We start from the raw sequence: 7,793 nt of genomic DNA, 5'->3' as shown, positions 1-7,793 counted from the left end.
ACAGCCCAGGCAGGTTATGGCCAGTAATGTGATAAACTATGTAAACTTAACCAAGGGCGGAGCCCAATCCTAGCTGCTGTGTTGGGGGAGAGTTTTTCTAGAACAGACCAACACAGCTGAGGACCTTGCTACAGGATACTGATCTGGTGGATGGGTTCTTCTCGATTCCAGTGGTAAAGAGCCTCAAAGGCAGTTCAGCTCTATAGAGAAAGGACATTATTATTCATTAATTCTCCCTGACTTTTGGCTCATGCTACCTCCCAAATTAAGTATCCGTGTACAAGATCTTGTCTCCAGATCTGCTTTTATTTACAAATCAGGAGCTCCCGGGTGGCTCGGTCTGTTAAGCATCCGACTCTTGGTTTCGGCTCAGGTCATGATCTGAGGGTCGTGAGATCGAACCCCAATCCAAGCTCCATGCAGGGCCGGAGGCTGCTTAGGATTCTCTCTTCTCCCGCTGCCCGTCCCTGCTCATGGTCTCTCTCTTTAAAAAAAAAAAAAAAAACTGAGACTTGGGGGTGCTTGGGTGGGTGGGTTAAAGCCTCTACCTTTGGCTCAGGTCCTAATTCCAGGGTCCTGGGATCGAGCCCCACATTGGGCTCCCCGCTCTGTAGGGAGCCTGCTTCTCACTCTCCCACTCCCCCAGCTTGTATTCCCTCTCTCACTGTTTCTCTCTAAAATCTTTTAAAAAAAATTTTTTTAATAATAAGTAAAGATTTTACATTTTTATTTCCACACCCAATGCGGGATTCGAACCCACAATCCCAAGATCAAGAGTCACATGCTCCATCATCTGAACCAGCCCATGGCCCTGATGTCTTGAATTTATCAAACATTTGTCTTCTAACAAATACCCAAAAGACATACCATCGGTTGGAGATTTTAGGGGACAAAGGGCACGGTGATAAAATCTGCAATGTGAGCCTCAGCCACTGGGTGGCGATGCTTGCCCATCAATTTTGTGTATTACTCAACCAAGGAAAGCCAGTTTGGGCCAAGGGAAAGAGCTGGTTTTGTAGCGACAACTGGGCTTTTATATTTTACTATTAAAACCTGATTGTTTTGGGGCATCTGGGTGGCTCAGTAGGTTAAAGCCTCTGCCTTCGGCTCAGGTCATGATCCCAGGGTCTTGGGATCGAGCCCCGCATCTGGCTATCTGCTTGGCGGGGAGCCTGTTTCCTCCTCTCTCTCTCTGCCTGCCTCTCTGCCTACTTGTGATCTCTGTCAAATAAATAAATAAAATCTTAATATATGTGCTGCCGAAGCGAGCACAATAAATAAAATCTTAAAAAAAAAAAAAACAAACACCTGGTTGTTTTGTATACTGGTTGTATGCTGGCTAATACTAGTCCATATTGTTGCTTGAAAAAGATGGTCCCACAGCAAAATACCAGCCCTCCCAGAGTGTTAAAAAGTCTGCTATCGGTAACCAAGCTCCATTTCCCTATACTGACATTTTCCTGCAGACATTCTAATTTCTTTTTTTTTTAAGATTTTATTTATTTATTTGACAGACAGAGATCACAAGTAGGCAGAGTAACAGGCAGAGAGAGAAGAAGGGAAGCAGGCACCTTCTGAGCAGAGAGCCTGATGCAGGGCTCGATCCCAGGACCCTGGGATCATGACCTGAGCCAATGGCAGAGGCTTAACCCACTGAGCCACCCAGGCGCCCCTCTAATTTGTTTGTTATACTGGGATAGTTAAAATTCTCTGGTCTGGGGAAGAATGAACTTCACTTATGTATTCTAATTATTATTATTAAACTTTTAGTTATATAATTAATATATGATGAAGTACCTTTGTAAAAAAAAAAAGAAAGAAAAAAAATTACTTAGGTGTTCTATATGGATAAAAGGAAAGGCTCCTTTTTTTTTTTTTTTTTTTTTTTTTTTTGGCGACTCCGCCGGGACACGAGGAAAGGCTCCTTTAACCACAGCCCCACATATATAGAAATATATAGAATAAATAGAAAAAATAATAAAAAAATAAATAGAAAAAATATTCTTAAATTTGTTCTGTGTGTTTAAAGAAAACAGTATAATATGTATCTTATTTTATCACCTCTTTTCACTCAAAACTTTATTGGAGACACTTTCATAGTAATTTGCTTGCACTTGGCCCATTCCTTTCCAGCCTTGCATATTAATATGAATAAGTCTTGTTTATTCTTCTGGTGAAATGTTAGGTTGTTACTTTCTTTTTTTCTATTACAATGTTACAGTGAGTGTTCTTGTAGATGTTTCCTTTGGTATCTGTATAATGGTATCTTTGGGTAGATAGTAGATAGGGATAAACAGAACTGCAGGGTCATAGAAAATGCTCATTTTATTATTTTTAATATTTTTTCTTAATTTTATTTTTTATACTTTATATATTCACTTGAGAGAGAGAGAGCGTGCAACCAGGAAGAAGGGGCGGGAGAAGCAGGCTCCCCAGTGAGCAGGGAGCCTGATGAGGGACTCCATCCCAGGACCTTGAGATCATAACCTGAGCTGAAGGCAGCTGCTTTAACTTTTGAAATGTTTGTCAATCCCGATACCTAAAGCACATCTCTTGTTGATTTTTCTTACGTTTCTGTAATGTCTTGGGAAGGTAGAACACCTTGTGGTTACTGGCATTTCATATTTCCTCTACCAAGAATTGTTTGGCTCTTTACATCCTTGGCCATGTTTCTACTGAATTGACTATTCTTAATTTATAGGAGAACTTGATATAATTGCGTGGGAACCTTCTGTTACATGTTGAAATATTTTCTCTTTTCTTTTTACTTAATTTATGGTGTCCTTTCTTCTACAAAATTTTATTTTAGTGAGGTCAGCATTAATCTTTTTTTTTTTTTTTTTTTTTTTAAGAGAGAGCATGTGAGGGGGGAGGAGGGGCAGAGGCAGAGATAGAGGGAGAGGGAGAATCCTAAGTAGACTCCGTGCTGACCTGGGACTTGATCTCACAACCCTGACCACGACCTGAGCCGAAATCAAGAATTGGATGCTTAACCAATTGAGCCACCCAGACATCCCTACGGAGTTGATTTTTATGAGTGGTATGATTGTACATTTATTAATATCTTATCAGATACATGATTGTCCCCAAATAATTAACTGGCTATAACATACTTTGAAGATTTAAAATGTCATTTATAACATGATGCTTTTCTGTATACGGGCCAGTTTCTGGAGTCTGTTCCTTCTGATCTATTCTTTATCTGACTGCTACAGTTTTATATTATACTCTGATTTTTATGCAGTCAAGTCTTCTTTGTTCTTTTGCCTTTGCTACTCATAACATTTACTTCCATATAAATTTTAAAGTCATCTTGTCAATTGAAAGAAAGATCCCAATGGGCTTTTTATTAGAACTGTATTAAATGGATGACCTAGTTGAGATAAATTAATAAATGACATTTTACAATCTTGAGTCTTTCTGTATCACATAAATGTGGCGTACTCCAATATTATTGGTTTCACTCATCTGCTTGAATGAATTCAGCCCTCTGCTTGCAGATGAAATCTTCTGTTGGTTTTCTGACAACAGGATCTTCCAAATTTTTAGAGCAATAATCTCCACATTATTTTTTGAACTCTTCTTTTTTTAAAGATGTTTATTTATTAGACAGAGAGAGACACAGCGAGAGGGGGAATACAAGCAGTGGGAGTGGGAGAGGGAGAAGCAGGTTTCCTGCTGAGCAGGGAGCCGGATGTAGGGCTTGATCCCATAACCCTGGCATCATGACCTGAGCTGAAGGCAGACCTTTAACCTACTGAGCCACCTAGGCATCCAGAGAGAAACTTAAGTAGGCTCCATCTCACGACCCTGAGATTGTGACCTGAGTGGAAATCAAGAGTCAGACTCTTAAAAAAAAAAAAAAAAGAGTCAGACTCTTAACCAACTGAACCCCCCAGGAACCCCTCATTTTTTTTTTAATTTATTTATTTTTTAAAGTAATGTCTATGCCCAAAATGGGGCAGGAACTCATGACCTTAAAATGAAGAGTCACATGCTCTGCCAACTGGTCCTGGGATTGAGCCCCACATCAGGCTCTCTGCTCAACAGGGACCCTGCTTCCCCCTCCTCTCTGTCTGCCTCTCTGCCTACTTGTGATCTCTCTGTCAGATAAACAAATAAAATCTTTAAAAAAAAAAAAAGATTCTCTCTCTCCCTTAAAATAAAAGAATCATCTGAAGACGAGCTAAGGACAGACAAGTTAAGGGAGACAAATTAGGAATCTAGTGCAGGAAATGACGTTGGCCTGGACCAGTGCGGCGGCAGTCGCAGTGGTCCGAGAGTGGCAGAATCTTGGGAAATCAAGCTGACACGGTTGTCAGGATCAGGGACACTGAAGGATCAGTGTCACAGCGTCAGAGGAGGGAGGAGTAAAGGATACTTGCAAGGTTTTGGCCTGAGTGACTGAAGAATGGTGTTTCGTTCATTGAGGTGGGAAGGGACTCCAGGAGAATCTGGGGAGAGGATGGGACACTGTCTTGCTTGAGATGCCCCTTCCTCCTCCACGTGAAAATGCCAAAGTAGACAGCGGGTCATACAGACGGGGGTGGGGGTGAGGGGGCTGGGCTAGAGACACAAACTTGGGAGTCCTAAGCAGACTGAAGGTCTTTCAGGATTGGACAAGGTCATGTTAAGGAGTGAGCAAAGAGATGTAAGACAGCCCCGAGCTACAGCACTACTCAAAAGGTTGTGGAGAAAGAAGGACCTGAAGGAGACTGACTCCTGAGGGCCGAAAGGGCAGGCCGGGCTGCAGAAGTGTTGCAAATTGGACACAGTGCACGGTAACGACCACTGCTGACATCGAGCCATTCACAAACTGAAAAATGCCCGGCAATGACCTCGGAGAGAACAGCTTCCGTGGAGGAGTGAAAGCTCGCAGGAGTGGGCTCCAGAGAGAATGAAAGAAGGGAGATCAAAGGCGGGGGGGTGCACACAACGCGTCTTGAGGTCAGTGCTTTCAAACCAGTGACGCGTATTTTGACCCCGTAAACCGTTCCAAACACATTAGAAAATGGTTTCCAAGTTAAGCTGTCAAGTTCGGGTCTTAGGCGCTGATCATTTGGCATTATGCATCAATTTCGTGTTCGTGAATTTACCTGCTCGCTGAAATTGATGGGTAAACCCAAAACCACTACAGCGCGCTCCCTGGCTCTTGGACAGGCGCAGACTGGCAAAAAGCTTACGTGGCCTGATGCACATTACCCAGCTGAGGTAGAACAAGGTCCCAGTCCTGTTCCAGTTCTCACACTGTAAAGTGTCCGTTTGCCAGTCTTTTTAATGCTATGGTGTTTTTTGTTTTAGTTTTACTTTTTGTTTTGATATTTTGTGCTTCTTGTGGCTTTTGCGGTTCCCCAAAACATCATGACTCTGGCAGAAACCTAACCTTGTATTAACACTCGGAGTTGTAGCTCAGACTTGCTGTTTGACAAAACTCTGTAGAACGGAACTCTTTGGAATAAGCAGCAGCAGCTATAACATTATGGGAATATTTTCCAAACATCTCTTTTAAAATTGTCCAAAAAAACAGGCACTTTTAAAAAATATTTTATTTATTTATTTTTCGGAAAGACAGCGAGAGGAACACAAGCAGAGGGAAGTGGGAGAGGGAGAAGCAGGCTTCCCGCTGAGCAGGGAGCCCGACGTGGGGCTCCATCCCAGGACCCCGGGATCGTGACCTAAGCCAAAGGCAAATACTTAACGTTAGACTGAGCCACCCAGGTGCCCTGGTATTTTTTTTTTTTTTTTAAGCATTTAAATCCCAGTATAGTCAACATAGTGTTGAACCCGTTTCAGGCGTAGGACAGTATTCAGAACTCTACACACTACCCAGGGCTCTTCATGGTAAATGCACTGGTTAATCCCTCCTCCTGTCTCACCCACCCTCAGTGTGTTCTCTATAAGGAAGAGTCTGATTCTTGTTCTGTGATACTTTCTCAATTAACTGTTGAAATTTTTTTTTAAGATTTTATTTATTTATTTGACAAAGATCACAAGTAGGCAGAGAGGGGGAAGCAGGCTCCCCCATGAGCAGAGAGCCTGATGCAGGGCTCGATCCCAGCACCCTGAGATCACGACCTGAGCCGAAGGCAGCGGCTTAACCCACTGAGCCACCCAGGTGCCCCTAACTGTTGAAATTGTTAACTTTCCCTTGCAATGCCAGTTTTTATTTTTTTAAACAGCATCTGCTAGGAAGCCTAACGCTGACAGTCACTTCCAGAAAAAGGGCTCAGCAAAGAAGACACTGGTCTTTTTTTGCAAAAGAAAATGTGCATTAGAACATACAAACTTCAGGACAGTCTTTACGGGGGGCGTCTGGAGGGTTCCCGTGGGTCAAGCCTCTGCCTTTGGCTCAGGTCATGATCTCAGGGTGCTGGGCTCGAGCCCCGCATCGGGCTCTCTGCTCTGCAGGGAGCCTGCTTTCCCCTCTCTGCCTGCTTGTGATCTCTGTCTGTCAAATAAATAAATAAAATCGTTAAAAATAAATAAAATAAAGGACTAAAGCCGAGTCTGCGGTGCCCCAGGCGCAGGAGGGCGGAAACCGCCGTGAGCCGCTGCACCAAAGGAGGCCGGCGGCGGGGTCGGGGCGCGGGGACACAGGTGCCAGCCGCTCGCCCGTCGGAGTCCGGGACGGAGGCGACGGAGGGGACGACCGGCCCCGCGGCCCCCGCCCCCGCCCCGACCCGCGCGGCCGCAGCGCGGCGGCCCGAGCGCACCGGAAGCGGCGGCTTCCGCTGGGGGCGCTGCGGCCGCGCGAGCCGAGGCCGCCTTCCAGGAAGCCAAAAAAAAAAAAAAGGAGGAAAGAAAGAAAAAAAGAGGGGGAGAGAGAGAGAAAAAGGAGGGAGAGCGGCGGAGAGCCGGGCCGGGCCGCCGCCCGCACGCCGCGCCCCCGCCTCCTCGCCGCCCGCCCCGCAGCCCTCGCGACCGGCCGCTCCCCCGCGACCCAGCCCTGGGACCCCGCGGCCGCCCGGCGCTGCCTCCGGCGGGCACTCAGGTGCGTAGCCCGCCCCGCCGCGGCCGCCATTAGGAGCGGCGCTGCCCCGGGAACGGTCTGCGCCCGCGACCCGGCGACGGGGAGGCCTGGGGAGGGAGGCCGGCCGGCCCGGGGCACCGAGGGGGGCGCGCCCGCCGAAGCCCTGCGGCCCCCGAACCCCGGTCCCCGCGGGCCGGGCCCAGGCGTGGGGGTGGGGCGGGGAAGCCCCGCCGCGGGGAGCACGGCCGCGCGCACGGCCGCGCAGCTCCGTCCCCTCTGATTGGTTGCGCGGGGGCGCCGGGGGCGGGCGTCTGCGGGCTCCGGGCGCTCTGGGCCCCGTGCGCGTGACGTCACGCCCCGCCCGTCGTACGTGGGCGCTCCCGCGGCGCGCGGACGTGCCCGATGGCGTGGGGGGGGGGGGCGCGCTGTGGCCGGGTGACTGCTCCGTCGGGCCCCGCCCCCTGGTCGCGCGCTGGGGTTCTGGAGGGGACCGGGGCCGCGGGGCGGCGTCCGGCGTCGTGTTCGTCAGCAGCAGAGCGACCCGGAGGCCGGAAGGAGAGCCTCGGGGCGGGGGGCGGCGGTTCCTGGTGGGGGTGACTCGGAGGGCGTCCTCCCCCGGGGGACCCACGCTCCGCGGCGCTGGCCGCGGCTCTGTCGGGTGGGCTGTGGGGTCAGCCCTTGGTCTGTGGCGAAGTGGCCCCGCTGTCCAGCCGCAGAACACGGCCCCCTGCAGCCCCCTGCAGCCGCCCTCTCTGCCGGCTCCGACGTTCCCCATACACATGGGGTCATCCTAGGGGGCCTGTGTGTCCGCGTCTTTCCCTCC

The 7,793-nt window shown here is 48.7% G+C and overlaps 1 protein-coding gene across 2 annotated transcripts in view; it reads left to right on the top strand.

Moving 5' to 3' along the window:
* The first annotated feature begins 6,911 nt into the window (after positions 1-6,911).
* The window catches only part of LOC122895324 (general transcription factor II-I repeat domain-containing protein 2-like), a 33,758-nt gene continuing 32,876 nt past the window's right edge, over positions 6,912-7,793 (top strand). For both annotated transcript variants that reach the window (XM_044232652.1, XM_044232653.1), the window contains exon 1: positions 6,912-6,991. The gene's annotated coding sequence lies outside the window, so the exon portion shown is untranslated. The remainder of the gene's footprint in view (positions 6,992-7,793) is intronic.

This window comes from Neovison vison, chromosome 14 (genome assembly GCF_020171115.1).
Source record: "Neovison vison isolate M4711 chromosome 14, ASM_NN_V1, whole genome shotgun sequence".
Lineage (NCBI taxonomy): Eukaryota > Metazoa > Chordata > Mammalia > Carnivora > Mustelidae > Neogale > Neogale vison.
The sequence above is the reverse complement of the archived record's forward strand: the minus strand, read 5'-3'. Positions and strand labels throughout refer to the sequence as shown.